The 17,375-nt window shown below is 49.5% G+C and overlaps 1 protein-coding gene across 1 annotated transcript in view; it reads left to right on the top strand.

Annotated features, from left to right (window-relative positions):
- The window catches only part of HCK (HCK proto-oncogene, Src family tyrosine kinase), a 358,121-nt gene that overhangs the window by 3,300 nt on the left and 337,446 nt on the right, over positions 1-17,375 (top strand). The window lies entirely within an intron of this gene.

Raw genomic sequence — 17,375 nt, 5'->3', positions numbered from 1 at the left:
AACGAGAGAGAGCATCGGCCCTAATGTTCTTATCAGCAGGCCGAAAGTGAATTTCAAAATTAAATCGGGCAAAGAACAGAGACCACCTGGCCTGGCGAGGATTCAGCCGTTGGGCAGACTGGAGGTAGGAGAGGTTCTTGTGATCGGTGTAAATAATAACTGGAAATCTTGAACCCTCCAGCAGATGCCTCCATTCCTCAAGTGCTAATTTAATGGCTAGAAGCTCTCGATCCCCGATGGAGTAGTTCCTCTCCGCCGGAGAGAAGGTCCTAGAAAAAAACCCACAAGTAACAGCATGCCCGGAAGAATTTTTTTGTAGAAGGACAGCTCCAGCTCCCACTGAGGAGGCATCAACCTCCAATAGGAAGGGTTTAGATGGGTCAGGTCTGGAGAGCACGGGAGCCGAAGAGAAGGCAGACTTGAGCCGTTTAAAGGCGTCTTCCGCTTGAGGAGGCCAAGACTTGGGATCGGCATTTTTTTTGGTTAAAGCCACGATAGGAGCCACAAGGGTAGAAAAATGTGGAATAAATTGCCTGTAATAATTGGCGAAGCCCAAAAAACGTTGGATAGCACGGAGTCCGGAGGGGCGTGGCCAATCTAAGACGGCAGAGAGTTTGTCTGGATCCATTTGTAGTCCCTGGCCAGAGACCAAGTATCCTAGGAAAGGAAGAGATTGGCATTCAAACAGACATTTCTCTATCTTGGCATAGAGTTGATTGTCACGAAGTCTCTGAAGAACCATACGGACATGCTGGCGGTGTTCTTCTAGATTGGCAGAAAAAATCAGGATATCGTCCAGATATACAACAACACAGGAGTATAAGAGATCACGAAAAATTTCATTAACAAAGTCTTGGAAGACGGCAGGGGCGTTGCACAGGCCAAATGGCATGACCAGATACTCAAAGTGTCCATCTCTGGTGTTAAATGCCGTTTTCCATTCATCCCCCTCTCTGATGCGGATGAGATTATAAGCACCTCTCAAGTCCAGTTTGGTAAAGATGTGGGCACCTTGGAGGCGATCAAAGAGTTCAGAGATGAGGGGTAGGGGGTAGCGGTTCTTAACCGTGATTTTATTAAGGCCGCGGTAGTCAATGCAAGGACGTAGAGAGCCATCTTTTTTGGACACAAAGAAAAATCCGGCTCCGGCAGGAGAGGAGGATTTACGGATAAAGCCCTTCTTTAAATTTTCCTGGACGTATTCAGACATGGCAAGAGTCTCTGGAGCGGAGAGAGGATAAATTCTGCCCCGGGGTGGAGTAGTGCCCGGGAGGAGGTCGATAGGACAATCATAAGGCCTGTGAGGAGGTAGAGTCTCAGCTTGTTTTTTGCAAAAAACATCCGCAAAGTCCATATAGGCCTTAGGGAGACCGGTTACAGGAGGAACCACAGAGTCACGGCAAGGCTTACTGGGAACCGGTTTTAGGCAGTCCTTGGAACAAGAGGGCCCCCAACTCTTGATCTCCCCAGTGGACCAATCCAGGGTTGGGGAATGAAGTTGAAGCCAGGGAAGTCCAAGGAGAATTTCAGAAGTGCAATTGGGGAGGACCAAAAGTTCAATCCTCTCGTGATGAGATCCGATGCACATTAGAAGGGGCTCCGTGCGGAAACGTATGGTACAGTCCAATCTTTCATTGTTTACACAATTGATGTAGAGGGGTCTGGCGAGACTGGTCACCGGGATGTTGAACCTGTTGACGAGAGAGGCCAAAATAAAATTTCCTGCAGATCCGGAGTCCAAGAAGGCCATAGTAGAGAAGGAGAAGGCAGAGGCAGATATCCGCACAGGCACAGTAAGACGTGGAGAAGCAGAGTAGACATCAAGGACTGTCTCACCTTTGTGCGGAGTCAGCGTACGTCTTTCCAGGCGGGGAGGACGGATAGGACAATCCTTCAGGAAGTGTTCGGTACTAGCACAGTACAGGCAAAGATTCTCCATGCGGCGTCGTGTCCTCTCTTGAGGTGTCAGGCGAGACCGGTCGACCTGCATAGCCTCCACGGCGGGAGGCACAGGAACAGATTGCAGGGGACCAGAGGAGAGAGGAGCCGGGGAGAAGAAACGCCTCGTGCGAACAGAGTCCATATCCTGGCGGAGCTCCTGACGCCTTTCGGAAAAACGCATGTCAATGCGAGTGGCTAGGTGAATGAGTTCATGTAGATTAGCAGGGATTTCTCGTGCGGCCAGAACATCTTTAATGTTGCTGGATAGGCCTTTTTTAAAGGTCGCGCAGAGGGCCTCATTATTCCAGGATAATTCTGAAGCAAGAGTACGGAATTGTACGGCATACTCGCCAACGGAAGAATTACCCTGGACCAGGTTCAACAGGGCAGTCTCAGCAGAAGAGGCTCGGGCAGGTTCCTCAAAGACACTTCGAATTTCCGAGAAGAAGGAGTGTACAGAGGCAGTGACGGGGTCATTGCGGTCCCAGAGCGGTGTGGCCCAAGACAGGGCTTTTCCAGACAGAAGGCTGACTACGAAAGCCACCTTAGACCTTTCAGTGGGAAACTGGTCCGACATCATCTCCAAGTGTAGTGAACATTGGGAAAGAAAGCCACGGCAAAACTTAGAGTCCCCATCAAATTTATCCGGCAAGGATAGTCGTAGTCCAGAAGCGGCCACTCGCTGCGGAGGAGGTGCAGGAGCTGGCGGAGGAGATGATTGCTGAAGCTGTGGTAGTAACTGCTGTAGCATAACGGTCAGTTGAGACAGCTGTTGGCCTTGTTGCGCTATCTGTTGTGACTGCTGGGCGACCACCGTGGTGAGGTCAGCGACAACTGGCAGAGGAACTTCAGCGGGATCCATGGCCGGATCTACTGTCACGATGCCGGCTGGCAGGTAGTGGATCCTCTGTGCCAGAGAGGGATTGGCGTGGACCGTGCTAGTGGATCGGTTCTAAGTCACTACTGGTTTTCACCAGAGCCCGCCGCAAAGCGGGATGGTCTTGCTGCGGCGGTAGTGACCAGGTCGTATCCACTAGCAACGGCTCAACCTCTCTGGCTGCTGAAGATAGGCGCGGTACAAGGGAGTAGACAGAAGCAAGGTCGGACGTAGCAGAAGGTCGGGGCAGGCAGCAAGGATCGTAGTCAGGGGCAACGGCAGGAGGTCTGGAACACAGGCTAGGAACACACAAGGAAACGCTTTCACTGGCACGATGGCAACAAGATCCGGCAAGGAAGTGCAGGGGAAGTGATGTGATATAGGGAAGTGCACAGGTGATAACACTAATTGGAACCACTGCGCCAATCAGCGGCGCAGTGGCCCTTTAAATCGCAAAGACCCGGCGCGCGCGCGCCCTAGGGAGCGGGGCCGCGCGCGCCGGGACAGGACTGACGGGGAGCGAGTCAGGTACGGGAGCCGGGGTGCGCATCGCGAGCGGGCGCTACCCGCATCGCGAATCGCATCCCGGCTGGAGGCGGTATCGCAGCGCCCCGGGTCAGTGGATCTGACCGGAGCGCTGCAGTGAGGAGAGTGTAGCGAGCGCTCCGGGGAGGAGCGGGGACCCGGAGCGCTCGGCGTAACAGCAAGGATTTAACAGAGTAGAGTTTAAAGGGGTACTCCCCTGGAAAACTTTATTTTTTTTAAATCAACTGGTGCCAGAAAGTTAAACAGATTTGTAAATTACTTCTATTTAAATATCTTAATCCTTCCAGTACTTATAGCTGATAGATGCTCCACAGGAAGTTCTTTTCTTTTTGAATTTCCTTTCTGTCTGACCACAGTACTTTCTGCTGACACCTCTGTCCATTTTAGGAACTGTCCAGAGCAGGAGCAAATACCCATAGCAAACCTATCCTGTGGTCAGACAGAAAGGAAATTCAAAAAGAAAGGAACTTCCTGTGGAGCATATAGCGGCTGATCAGTACTGGAAGAATTAAGATTTTTATATAGAAGTTATTTACAAATCATTTTAACTTTCCAGTGGAGTACCCCTTTAAGCTGTATGATATTATGATACTGTGGTTGTGTCTAGGGCAGTAACTGTTGGGCATAGTAGCCAGTTCAACCCTTTGTGTTGTGTTAAAGTGGAGTTGGAGTTTAGTTGAAAGTTATCAAGTGTTTGTGGACATTATAACCTCCGGAGAGGTGGTGGTGGAAGTAGTGGAGCCCACACTTTTCCTTGCAAATGCCATCATACAGCTTTTGTACTAATAAAGCAATGGTCTCAAGCTTTAGTAGCCAGGGCATGTCGGGAGATGTCATTTTTGCAACAGGTTGAGGAGTCCACTGGTGTAGGGCTCTGGAGGTCACTAATCTGGTCATGTAAGCAATGACTAAACCTCTCGAGAAGAACATGGGAAGGCTGAAGAACAAGTATAAAATCTTTCATTTGAATGTGATTATTTTTCTTAGCTGAGGCTAATTTTACATTCTCATATGGGCGGATGTCCAGGAGGTGGTCAGAATATCGTTTATGTCCATATTGTAAGTTGTTCCATGTTAAGAATTTTGACTGCTAAACACTGGTTGGAAGAGGTTAGGTATAGGTGGATACAGATGGAAGAGATATGGATGTATTATAGTATGAACGTACAGCAGGAGCATTATAAAAAGTTAATGTAAACAGAGAAGAGCAAGAGTCTGAAATGACGACAGATGGAGCAGACCTTAAATGTAAGGCTGACATTGATATTGTAACATAAAGCTTCAGGGCCCCAGCCTACCATTTGCCATTAATAACGCTGGTCGATCCTATAGATATTTCCCTTAAAGTGTACCTGTCATTTCTAGACATTTTTAAAAACCATCATGGTTTTGTTGGATTAACCTTTCAGAGTAGTAAGATGATTTTTGTGCTCTCACTGTTGTTATTGAGCCCCCTCCGTAGTGTACAGCTATTTCTCATTCTCTCCATTTCAGGGGCAGGACCAGGGCTGAGCTGTTTGCCACTAGTATACATGTAGGTGTCACGATGCCGGCTGGCAGGTAGTGGATCCTCTGTGCCAGAGAGGGATTGGCGTGGACCGTGCTAGAGGATCGGTTCTAAGTCACTACTGGTTTTCACCAGAGCCCGCCGCAAAGCGGGATGGTCTTGCTGCGGCGGTAGTGACCAGGTCGTATCCCCTAGCAACGGCTCAACCTCTCTGGCTGCTGAAGATAGGCGCGGTACAAGGGAGTAGACAGAAGCAAGGTCGGACGTAGCAGAAGGTCGGGGCAGGCAGCAAGGATCGTAGTCAGGGGCAACGGCAGGAGGTCTGGAACACAGGCTAGGAACACACAAGGAAACGCTTTCACTGGCACTAAGGCAACAAGATCCGGCGAGGGAGTGAAGGGGAAGTGAGGTGATATAGGGAAGTGCACAGGTGTAAACACTAATTGGAACCACTGCGCCAATCAGCGGCGCAGTGGCCCTTTAAATCGCAAAGACCCGGCGCGCGCGCGCCCTAGGGAGCGGGGCCGCGCGCGCCGGGACAGAACTGACGGAGAGCGAGTCAGGTACGGGAGCCGGGGTGCGCATCGCGAGCGGGCGCTACCCGCATCGCGAATCGCATCCCGGCCAGAGGCGGTATCGCAGCGCCCCGGGTCCGTGGAACCGACCGGAGCGCTGCAGTGAGAGGAGTGTAGCGAGCGCTCCGGGGAGGAGCGGGGACCCGGAGCGCTCGGCGTAACAGTACCCCCCCCCTTGGGTCTCCCCCTCTTCTTGGAGCCTGAGAACCTGAGGACCAGACTTTTGTCCAGGATATTGTCCTCAGGTTCCCAGGACCTCTCTTCAGGACCACAACCCTCCCAATCCACTAAAAAGAAGGTTTTCCCTCTGACCTTTTTAGATGCTAAAATTTCTTTGACGGAGAAGATGTCCGAGGAGCCGGAGACAGGAGTGGGGGGAACAGATTTGGGAGAGAAACGGTTAATGATAAGTGGTTTAAGAAGAGAAACATGAAAGGCATTAGGAATACGAAGAGAAGGAGGAAGAAGAAGTTTGTAAGAGACAGGATTAATCTGGCGCAAAATCTTGAAAGGACCAAGATAGCGTGGTCCCAACTTATAGCTAGGGACACGGAAGCGGACATATTTGGCGGAGAGCCATACCTTGTCTCCAGGGGAAAAAATGGGAGGAGCTCTTCTTTTCTTATCCGCGAATCTCTTCATGCGTGAAGAAGCCTGTAAGAGAGAATTTTGGGTCTCTCTCCATATGATGGAAAGATCACGAGAAATTTCATCCACAGCGGGCAGACCAGAGGGCAAGGGGGTAGGGAGGGGGGGAAGAGGGTGACGGCCGTACACCACGAAAAACGGGGATTTGGAGGAAGATTCAGAGATTCTGAAATTATACGAGAATTCGGCCCAAGGTAGAAGATCTGCCCAGTCATCCTGGCGGGAGGAAACAAAATGTCGTAAATAGTCACCCAAGATCTGGTTAATTCTTTCTACTTGTCCATTGGATTGAGGATGGTATGCAGAAGAAAAATTTAATTTAATCTTGAGTTGTTTACAGAGAGCCCTCCAGAATTTAGACACAAATTGGACGCCTCTATCCGAGACGATCTGCGTAGGCAACCCGTGAAGACGAAAAATGTGTACAAAAAATTGTTTAGCCAACTGAGGCGCTGAAGGAAGACCAGGAAGAGGGATGAAATGTGCCATTTTGGAGAATCGATCAACGACCACCCAAATAACAGTGTTGCCATGGGATGGGGGTAAGTCAGTAATAAAATCCATACCAATCAGAGACCAAGGTTGTTCGGGAACAGGCAGAGGAAGAAGAAAACCAGCGGGCTTCTGGCGAGGAGTCTTATCCCGGGCACAGATAGTGCAGGCTCGCACAAAGTCCACCACATCAGTCTCTAGAGTCGGCCACCAATAGAAGCGAGAGATGAGTTGCACAGATTTCTTGATGCCCGCATGACCTGCGAGATGGGAGGAGTGACCCCATTTGAGGATTCCGAGGCGTTGGCGTGGAGAAACAAAGGTCTTTCCTGGAGGAGTTTGCCTGATGGAGGCTGGAGAAGTGGAAATCAGGCAGTCAGGAGAAATGATGTGTTGAGGAGAGAGTTCAATTTCAGAAGCATCTGAGGAACGAGAGAGAGCATCGGCCCTAATGTTCTTATCAGCAGGCCGAAAGTGAATTTCAAAATTAAATCGGGCAAAGAACAGAGACCACCTGGCCTGACGAGGATTCAGCCGTTGGGCAGACTCGAGGTATGAGAGGTTCTTGTGATCGGTGTAAATAATAACTGGAAATCTTGATCCCTCCAGCAGATGCCTCCATTCCTCAAGTGCTAATTTAATGGCTAGAAGCTCTCGATCCCCGATGGAGTAGTTCCTCTCCGCCGGAGAGAAGGTCCTAGAAAAAAATCCACAAGTAACAGCATGCCCGGAAGAGTTTTTTTGTAGAAGGACAGCTCCAGCTCCCACTGAGGAGGCATCAACCTCCAATAGGAAGGGTTTAGATGGGTCAGGTCTGGAGAGCACGGGAGCCGAAGAGAAGGCAGACTTGAGTCGTTTAAAGGCGTCTTCCGCTTGAGGAGGCCAAGACTTGGGATCGGCATTTTTTTTGGTTAAAGCCACAATAGGAGCCACAATGGTAGAAAAATGTGGAATAAATTGCCTGTAATAATTGGCGAACCCCAAAAAACGTTGGATGGCACGGAGTCCGGAGGGGCGTGGCCAATCTAAGACGGCAGAGAGTTTATCTGGATCCATTTGTAGTCCCTGGCCAGAGACCAAGTATCCTAGAAAAGGAAGAGATTGGCATTCAAACAGACATTTCTCAATTTTAGCATAGAGTTGATTGTCACGAAGTCTCTGAAGAACCATACGGACATGCTGGCGGTGTTCTTCTAGATTGGCCGAAAAAATTAGGATATCATCAAGATATACAACAACACAGGAGTATAACAGATCACGAAAAATTTCATTAACAAAGTCTTGGAAGACAGCAGGGGCGTTGCACAGGCCAAAGGGCATGACCAGATACTCAAAGTGTCCATCTCTGGTGTTAAATGCTGTTTTCCACTCATCCCCCTCTCTGATGCGGATGAGGTTATAGGCGCCTCTTAAGTCCAATTTAGTAAAGATGTGGGCACCTTGGAGGCGATCAAAGAGTTCAGAGATGAGGGGTAAGGGGTAGCGGTTCTTAACCGTGATTTTATTAAGTCCGCGGTAGTCAATGCAAGGACGTAGAGAGCCATCTTTTTTGGACACAAAGAAAAATCCGGCTCCGGCAGGAGAGGAGGATTTACGGATAAAGCCCTTTTTTAGATTCTCCTGGACGTATTCAGACATGGCAAGAGTCTCTGGGGCAGAGAGAGGATAAATTCTGCCCCGGGGTGGAGTAGTGCCCGGGAGGAGGTCGATAGGACAATCATAAGGCCTGTGAGGTGGTAGAGTCTCCGCTTGTTTTTTGCAGAAAACATCCGCGAAGTCCATATAGGCCTTAGGGAGACCGGTTACTGGAGGAAGCAGAGAGTTACGGCAAGGGTTACTGGGAACCGGTTTTAGACAGTCCTTGGAACAAGAGGGCCCCCAACTCTTGATCTCCCCAGTGGACCAATCCAGGGTTGGGGAATGAAGTTGAAGCCAGGGAAGTCCAAGGAGAATTTCCGAGGTGCAATTGGGGAGGACCAAAAGTTCAATCCTCTCGTGATGAGATCCGATGCTCATTAGAAGGGGCTCCGTGCGGAAACGTATGGAACAGTCCAATCTTTCATTGTTTATACAATTGATGTAAAGGGGTCTGGTGAGACTGGTCACTGGGATGTTGAACCTGTTGACGAGAGAGGCCAAAATAAAATTTCCTGCAGATCCAGAGTCCAAGAAGGCCACAGAAGAGAAGGAGAAGGCAGAGGCAGACATCCGCACAGGCACAGTAAGACGTGGAGAAGCAGAGTGGACATCAAGGATTGTCTCACCTTTGTGCGGAGTCAGGGTACGTCTTTCCAGGCGGGGAGGGCGGATAGGACAATCCCTCAGGAAGTGTTCGGTACTAGCACAGTACAGGCAGAGGTTCTCCATGCGGCGTCGTGTCCTCTCTTGAGATGTCAGGCGAGACCGGTCGACCTGCATAGCCTCCACGGCGGGAGGCACAGGAACAGATTGCAGGGAACCAGAGGAGAGAGGAGCCGAGGAGAAGAAACGCCTCGTGCGAACAGAGTCCATATCTTGGCGGAGCTCCTGACGCCTTTCGGAAAAACGCATGTCAATGCGAGTGGCTAGGTGAATAAGTTCATGAAGATTAGCAGGAATTTCTCGTGCGGCCAGAACATCTTTAATGTTGCTGGATAGGCCTTTTTTAAAGGTCGCGCAGAGGGCCTCATTGTTCCAGGATAATTCAGAAGCAAGAGTACGGAATTGTACGGCGTACTCGCCAACGGAAGAATTACCCTGGACCAGGTTCAACAGGGCAGTCTCAGCAGAAGAGGCTCGGGCAGGTTCCTCAAAGACACTTCGAATTTCCGAGAAGAAGGAGTGTACAGAGGCAGTGACGGGGTCATTGCGGTCCCAGAGCGGTGTGGCCCAAGCCAGGGCTTTTCCAGACAGCAGGCTGACTACGAAAGCCACCTTAGACCTTTCAGTGGGGAACTGGTCCGACATCATCTCCAAGTGTAATGAACATTGGGAAAGGAAGCCACGGCAAAACTTAGAGTCCCCATCAAATTTATCCGGCAAGGATAGTCGTAGTCCAGAAGCGGCCACTCGCTGCGGGGGAGGTACAGGAGCTGGCGGAGGAGATGGTTGCTGGAGCTGTGGTAGTAACTGTTGTAGCATAACAGTCAGTTGAGACAGCTGTTGGCCTTGTTGCGCAATCTGTTGTGACTGCTGGGCGACCACCGTGGTGAGGTCAGCGACAACTGGCAGAGGAACTTCAGCGGGATCCATGGCCGGATCTACTGTCACGATGCCGGCTGGCAGGTAGTGGATCCTCTGTGCCAGAGAGGGATTGGCGTGGACCGTGCTAGAGGATCGGTTCTAAGTCACTACTGGTTTTCACCAGAGCCCGCCGCAAAGCGGGATGGTCTTGCTGCGGCGGTAGTGACCAGGTCGTATCCCCTAGCAACGGCTCAACCTCTCTGGCTGCTGAAGATAGGCGCGGTACAAGGGAGTAGACAGAAGCAAGGTCGGACGTAGCAGAAGGTCGGGGCAGGCAGCAAGGATCGTAGTCAGGGGCAACGGCAGGAGGTCTGGAACACAGGCTAGGAACACACAAGGAAACGCTTTCACTGGCACTAAGGCAACAAGATCCGGCGAGGGAGTGAAGGGGAAGTGAGGTGATATAGGGAAGTGCACAGGTGTAAACACTAATTGGAACCACTGCGCCAATCAGCGGCGCAGTGGCCCTTTAAATCGCAAAGACCCGGCGCGCGCGCGCCCTAGGGAGCGGGGCCGCGCGCGCCGGGACAGAACTGACGGAGAGCGAGTCAGGTACGGGAGCCGGGGTGCGCATCGCGAGCGGGCGCTACCCGCATCGCGAATCGCATCCCGGCCAGAGGCGGTATCGCAGCGCCCCGGGTCCGTGGAACCGACCGGAGCGCTGCAGTGAGAGGAGTGTAGCGAGCGCTCCGGGGAGGAGCGGGGACCCGGAGCGCTCGGCGTAACAGTAGGTACTTCTTCCCTTAGTTGCCTTGCCAATCACATCACAGCACAACGCTCAGTCCAAACTGGTATGCTGTGACATAGTGCCTGTAAAAGTGCACTCAACAGGCTGGCCCTGTGCTGGGGGATGGGTTATATAGAATAGTACTATAGATCAGTGGTCTTCAACCTGCGGACCTCCAGATGTTGCAAAACTACAACTCCCAGCATGCCCGGACAGCCATTGGCTGTCCAGCCATGCTGGGAATTGTAGTTTTGCAACATCTGGAGGTCCGCAGGTTGAAGACCACTGCAATAGATAGGATGTAAAGAGAAGAAGAAGTTACTGATGCACTGGGTTTGCAAGGTGCTGTCTGAGCAAAAAAGGGACATCTCTCCCGATCTTTATATGGGTGGTTAGAGATGTGAGGAAAGTTATGATTTACCTATGTGGATCATCTTTATCAAGCAGACTGGCTCAGCTTGCAAACACAGACACACACATCCCAGGTGTTCTAAGACACTCTCCCTTTCCTGCACATAACAGATGGTAAGCCCTGCCCTCACTTCCTGTAATTTGTCCTGGGTCTTTCTGTTACTGAAGACAGAAATCCCCTGACAACAGGCAGTGGACAGTCGATGGCACTAAAAGGGAGACACCTAGCGGACAAGACTGTTTTTGTGAGGTAAGGAGTCATTTTTGGTAAAGGAACTAATGTACACTTATGTTAGGAATCACATAGGCTATGGCATGGAGGGAAGCTATTTGAAACGACTGTGACCATTTAAGGTTCATATAAATGGAGAAAATGAAGCTAGGTTAAATACTCATGCTATGTTCACACTACGGAATGTCCGCATGGAAAATCTCTGAGACTGTGGTAGCCAGCATAACATGCCAGCGCTAGGACCACATGGGAATGCGCCTTCTCATAGACGGCTATGCTTTCCGTGCGGAGTCCACAGGTTAATTCTTTCTGCGGACACGTAATTTGAAATTTCTGTGCCGGAAACATCTGGCATGAAAATTCCCCCTTGTGCACGATGCAGCAGAATCCCATTGAATTCAACGGGACTCTTCTGTAGCGGAATTTCCGTGCCGAATTTCAAGTGGACTTTTGCATGGAAATTCTGAGATGTGAACATAGCCTCACTAGTAATGCCGAGGACTAAAGGGAGGAGTATTTACGATGCACACTGCCACAATCCGCAATGTCAGGAAGCATTAGGTTAGCATTAAAAAAGTAAGTCAAGAAATGCAGGGGATACTATTATGGGGAGTTTGTGTACAGAGATACACCGCTCAAAAAAATAAAGGGAACACTAAGATAACACATCCTAGATCTGAATGAATGAACTAATGGTATTAAATACTTTTGTCTTTACATAGTTGAATGTGCTGACAACAAAATCACACAAAAATTATCAATGGAAATCAAATTTATCAACCCATGGAGGTCTGGATATGGAGTCACTCAAAATCAAAGGGGAAAACCACAATACAGGGTGATCCAACTTTGATGTAATGTGCTTAAAACAAGTAAAAAGGAGGCTCAGTAGTGTGTGTGGCCTCCACGTGCCCGTATGACCTCCCTACAACACCCGGGCATGCTCCTGATGAGGTGGGCATGCTCCTGGACAGTCTGTGGTGCAACGTGACGTTGGTGGATGGAGCGAGACATGATGTCCCAGATGTATTTAGATTCAGGTCTGGAGAACGGGCGGCCAGTCCATAGAATCAATGCCTTCCTCTTGCAGAAACTGCTGTCACACTCCAGCCACATGAGGTGTAGCATTGTCTTGCATTAGGAGGAGCCCAGGGCCAACCGCACCAGCATATGGTCTCACAAGGGGTCTGAGGATCTCATCTCAGTACCTAATGGCAGTCAGGCTACCTCCGGCAAGCACACGGAGGGCTGAGCGCCCCCCCCCCCCCCCAAAGAAATGCCACCCCACACCATTACTGACCCACCGCCCAACCGGTCATGCTGGAGGATGTTGCAGGCAGCAGAACGTTCTCCACAGCATCTCCAGACTCTGTCATGTCTGTCACATGTGCTCAGTGTGCACCTGCTTTCATCTGTGAAGAGCACAAGGCGCCAGTGGCAAATTTGCCAATGCTGGTGTTCTCTGACAAATGCCAAACGTCCCGTACAGTGTTAGACTGTAAGCACAACCCCCACCTGTGGACGTTGGGCCCTCATACCACCCTCATGGAGTCGGTTTCTGACCGTTTGAGTGGACACATGCACATTTGTGGCCTGCTGGAGGTCATTTTGCAGGGCTCTGGTGGAGGTAGCGGTCCTGCTGCTGGGTTGTTGCCCTCCTATGGCCTCCTCCACGTCTCCTGATGTACTGGCCTGTCTCCTGGTAGCGCCTCCATGCTCTGGACACTATGCTGACAGACACAGCAAACCTTCTCGCCACAGCTCGCATTGATGTGCCATCCTGGATGAGCTGCACTACCTGAGCCACTTGCTACCACTAGAGTGAAAGCACCACCAGGATTCAAAATTTACCAAAACATCAGCCAGGAAGCATAGTAACTGTCACGATTCGGCTGGCAGGAGGTGGATCCTCTGTGCCAGAGAGGGATTGGCGTGGACCGTGCTAGTGGACCGGTTCTAAGTTACTACTGGTATTCACCAGAGCCCGCCGCAAAGCGGGATGGTCTTGCAGCGGCGGTAGTAACCAGGTCGTATCCACTAGCAACGGCTCAACCTCTCTGACTGCTGAAGATAGGCGCGGTACAAGGGAGTAGACAAGAGCAAGGTCGGACGTAGCAGAAGGTCGGGGCAGGCAGCAAGGATCGTAGTCAGGGGCAACGGCAGGAGGTCTGGAACACAGGCTAGGAACACACAAGGAAACGCTTTCACTGGAACAATGGCAACAAGATCCGGCAGGGGAGTGCAGGGGCAGTGATCAGATATAGTCTGGGAGCAGGTGGGAGCCAATTAAGCTAATTGGGCCAGGCACCAATCATTGGTGCACTGGCCCTTTAAGTCTCAGAGAGCTGGCGCGCGCGCGCCCTAGAGAGCGGAGCCGCGCGCGCCAGCACATGACAGCAGGGGACCGGGACGGGTAAGTGACCTGGGATGCGATTCGCGAGCGGGCGCGTCCCGCTGTGCGAATCGCATCCCCGACGGCCATGACAGTGCAGCGCTCCCGGTCAGCGGGACCGACCGGGGCGCTGCGGGGAGAGAGACGCCGTGAGCGCTCCGGGGAGGAGCGGGGACCCGGAGCGCTAGGCGTAACAGTAACTGAGAAGTGGTCTGTGGTCACCACCTGAAGAACCACTCTTTTATAGGGCGTGTCTTGCTATTTGCTAATAATTTCCACCTGTTGTCTGTTCCATATGCACAACAGCATGTGAAATTGATTGTCAATCAGTGTTGCTTCCTGAGTGGACAGTGTGATTTCACAGAAGTGTCATTGACTTGGAGTTACATTGTGTTGTTTAAGTGTTCTCTTTATTTTTTTGAGAGGGGTAGATCATGGCTGGAGAATTCCTCATGGTGGTCTGGGGCATGAATGATAGAGTAAATGTTAATGTCTACAATCAGAGAAGGTGTTGGCTGTAGTCACTGGTGGTAATGGCACTATAATCACTTTTCACAGTATTATACACTTCTCGGTGTACAGTCATACTGTTTGGTGATTGCATTAGAGGTGCAACTAATCTGCATCAATGGGTCATTTAAAAGACCCAGCAATGGGACTGAAAGTTACAGACAATGGGGGAGATTTATCAAAACCTGTGCAAAGGAAAAGTTGCCTAGTTGCCAATAGAAACCAATCAGATTGCTTCTTTCATTTTGCAGAGTCCTTGTTAAAAATGAAAGAAGCGATCTGATTGGTTGCTATGGGCAACTGGATAACTTTTCCTTTGCACAGGTTTTGATAAATCTCCTCCAATGTGGTTGAAATTTACAGACAGGCCGCAGGCCCAAGCTGAACTTTTGCACTAGGCCACAAGATCCTTTAGTTACACCATACCCCTGGGCATAGTCCTAAACTGAATGCAGATGCAGTAGAGCCTGGTTGTAAACTAGTTATAGATGGAGTGTAGCATGACAGAGGAGAGCAGTAGGACAGGGGCCTAAAGTTAAAACAGATGGAGTAGATTATGAGCCTAAAGTGAATAAAGATGGAGTAGAGAATAAACCTAGGGTTAAAGGGGTACTCCGGTGAAAACCTTTTTTCTTTTAAATCAACTGGTGGCAGAAAGTTAGACATATTGGTAAATTACTTCTATTAAAAAATCTTAATCCTTCCTGTACTTATTAGCTGCTGAATACTACAGAGGAAATTCTTTTCTTTTTGGAATGCTCTCTGATGACATCACGAGCACAGTTCTCTCTGCTGACGTTATTATAATAATAACGCTTTATTTATTGTTGTCCTTAGTGGGATTTGAACCCAAGTCCCCAGCACTGCAAGGCAGCAGTGCTAACCACTGAGCCACCATGCCGCCCTTAGCATACATCTGCTATGCATCTGCTATGCATGGGTGCTAAAATGGACAGAGATGTCAGCAGAGAGCACTGTGCTCGTGATGTCATCAGTGTTCCAAAAAGAAAGGAATTTCCTCTGTAGCATTCAGCAGCTAATAAGTACTGGAAGGATTAAGATTCTTTAATAGAAGTAATTTACAAATATGTTTAACTTTCTGCCACCAGTTGATTTAAAAGAAAAAAGGTTTTCACCGGAGTACCCCTTTAATACAGAGAGAATAGAGCAGGAGTCTAAGATTCAAACAGATGAGATCATGAGTGTAAACTGGATACAGATACAGTAAAGCAACAGTCCAAAGGTGGATACAGGTGAAATACAGTATGGGGATAGAATATATGGGGAAACACACCGAATGACAATCTGTGAATGACCTAAAGGTAGATAACAACTGAAGTAATATTAACTACATTAGCATCAGATAGAGTTCAGCTGCGTGTGGAAACAGGTGGAGTAATATCTCACATAAAAGGAATAAGGCACGAGTCCAGGATAAGTATCATATACGGGGAGATTTAGCAAAACCAGGGTAGAGGAAAAGTGGTGCAGTTGCCCATAGCAACCAGATTGCTGCTTCTTTTCTTTTTTTAAACTATGAAACATGAAAGAAGCATGATTTGTTGTTATGGGCAACTGCATTATTTTTCCTCTGTACAGGTTTTGATAAATCTCCCCAATAGTGGATACAGATGGAGCAAAACATGGCCAGTTTCAGATGGAATACAACCTGAGTGAAATACATAGCACTGAGATGAAACTGGCACTTATAGTCCACATGGGTGACAGGTGACATTGTGTCAAGTATACAGGAGCACAGCGCAAAGTCAGAAGCTCAAATGCTGATTTGAATCAATAGAAGAGTATGAAGACCATCTAAACAAGTATGTATAACATTGTGGGGGGCCTTATTCAAGTTACTAGGGCTAAGTTATAAGGTCCTAATACCAGATCCAGCCTATTGACAAAAATGTCATTCTTTCTGGTTAAAAAAAAAAAAGTTAGTAGACCACTAAGTAGCTAGTACTGGGGATCTATTGATAAAACTTCTTCTGTAGTATACAGCAGCTGATAAGTACGGGAAGGATTAAGATTTTTAAAAATAAGTAATTTACAAATCTGTTTAACGTTCTGGCACCAGTTGATTAAAAAAAAAAAATTGTTTTCCACTGGAGTACCCCATTAACCCCTTAAGGACCCAGGGCGTATGGGTACGCCCTGGCTTCTTGATACTTAAGGACCCAGGGCGTGGGAATTTCAGTCCCAGTCGCGTGCCGGGCGGGGACCGGACTGGGATGCCTGCTGAAATCATTCAGTAGGCATCCCGTGCAAACCCCTGGAGGGGGGGGGGTATCAATTCAGACCGTCGATTTGCGGCGACTCCGGGTCATTCGGGTCTCTAGTGACCCGGAAAAAAAGGGTGAATTGGGCTCTAGTGACCCGGAAAAAAAGGGTGAATTGGGCGATCGGGGCCGGCGTTGTCTCTTACGTCTCCATGGTCCGGCGGGAGTCCCCTCAGGAGCGTCGGTGGCGGTCCCGTTGGCTGTAGTTTTGCAACAGCTGAGGTTTGCCCCCCCATGTGAATGTACAGGGTACATTCACACAGGTGGGGGTTTACAGCGAGTTTTCTGCTGCAAGTTTGAGATGCGGCAAATTTTCCGCCACAACTCACACTCCCAGCGAGAAACTCACTTTAAAACCCCGCCAGTGTGAATGTACCCTAAAAACACTACACTACGCAAAATAAAAAGTAAACCACTGCATATACCCTTGCACAGTCGTGGCACCCCCCCCCCGCAGTAAAAAACGTCTTGTACGGCAAAATGAGCAGCTGTTGAAAAACAATAACTCCCAGTAATGCCGGACAGCCACTGGCTGTTAAGGCATGTGGGAGCTTTGCAGCTGGAGACACCCTGTTTGGGAAACACTGCCGTAGCGTTTTGTGGCGGATGCAGATCCCCAAAATAGGCCTCAAATGCGCATGATTCTCTCTCGCTTTGGAGCCCTGTCGTATTTCAAGGCAACAGTTTAGGGCCCATATGGGGTATTTCCGTACTCGGGAGGAATTGTGTTACAAATTTTGGGGGGCTTTTTCTCCTTTTACCCCTTATGAAAAGGTAAAGTTGGGGTCTACACCAGCATGTTAGTGTAAAAAAACACTATCATGCTGGTGTTGCCCCATACTTTTAATTTTCACAAGCGGTAAAAGGAAAAAAAAGACCCCCAAAGTTTGTAACGCAATGAGTATGGAACTACCCCATATGTGGGTGTAAAGTGATCTGCGGGCGCACAACAAGGCTCAGGAGTGAGAGCACACCATGTACATTTGAGGTCTAAATTGAAGATTTGCACAGGG

This window comes from Hyla sarda, chromosome 12, assembly GCF_029499605.1.
Source record: "Hyla sarda isolate aHylSar1 chromosome 12, aHylSar1.hap1, whole genome shotgun sequence".
NCBI classification, from domain to species: Eukaryota; Metazoa; Chordata; class Amphibia; order Anura; family Hylidae; genus Hyla; species Hyla sarda.
This window is presented reverse-complemented; position numbering and strand designations above follow the sequence as displayed.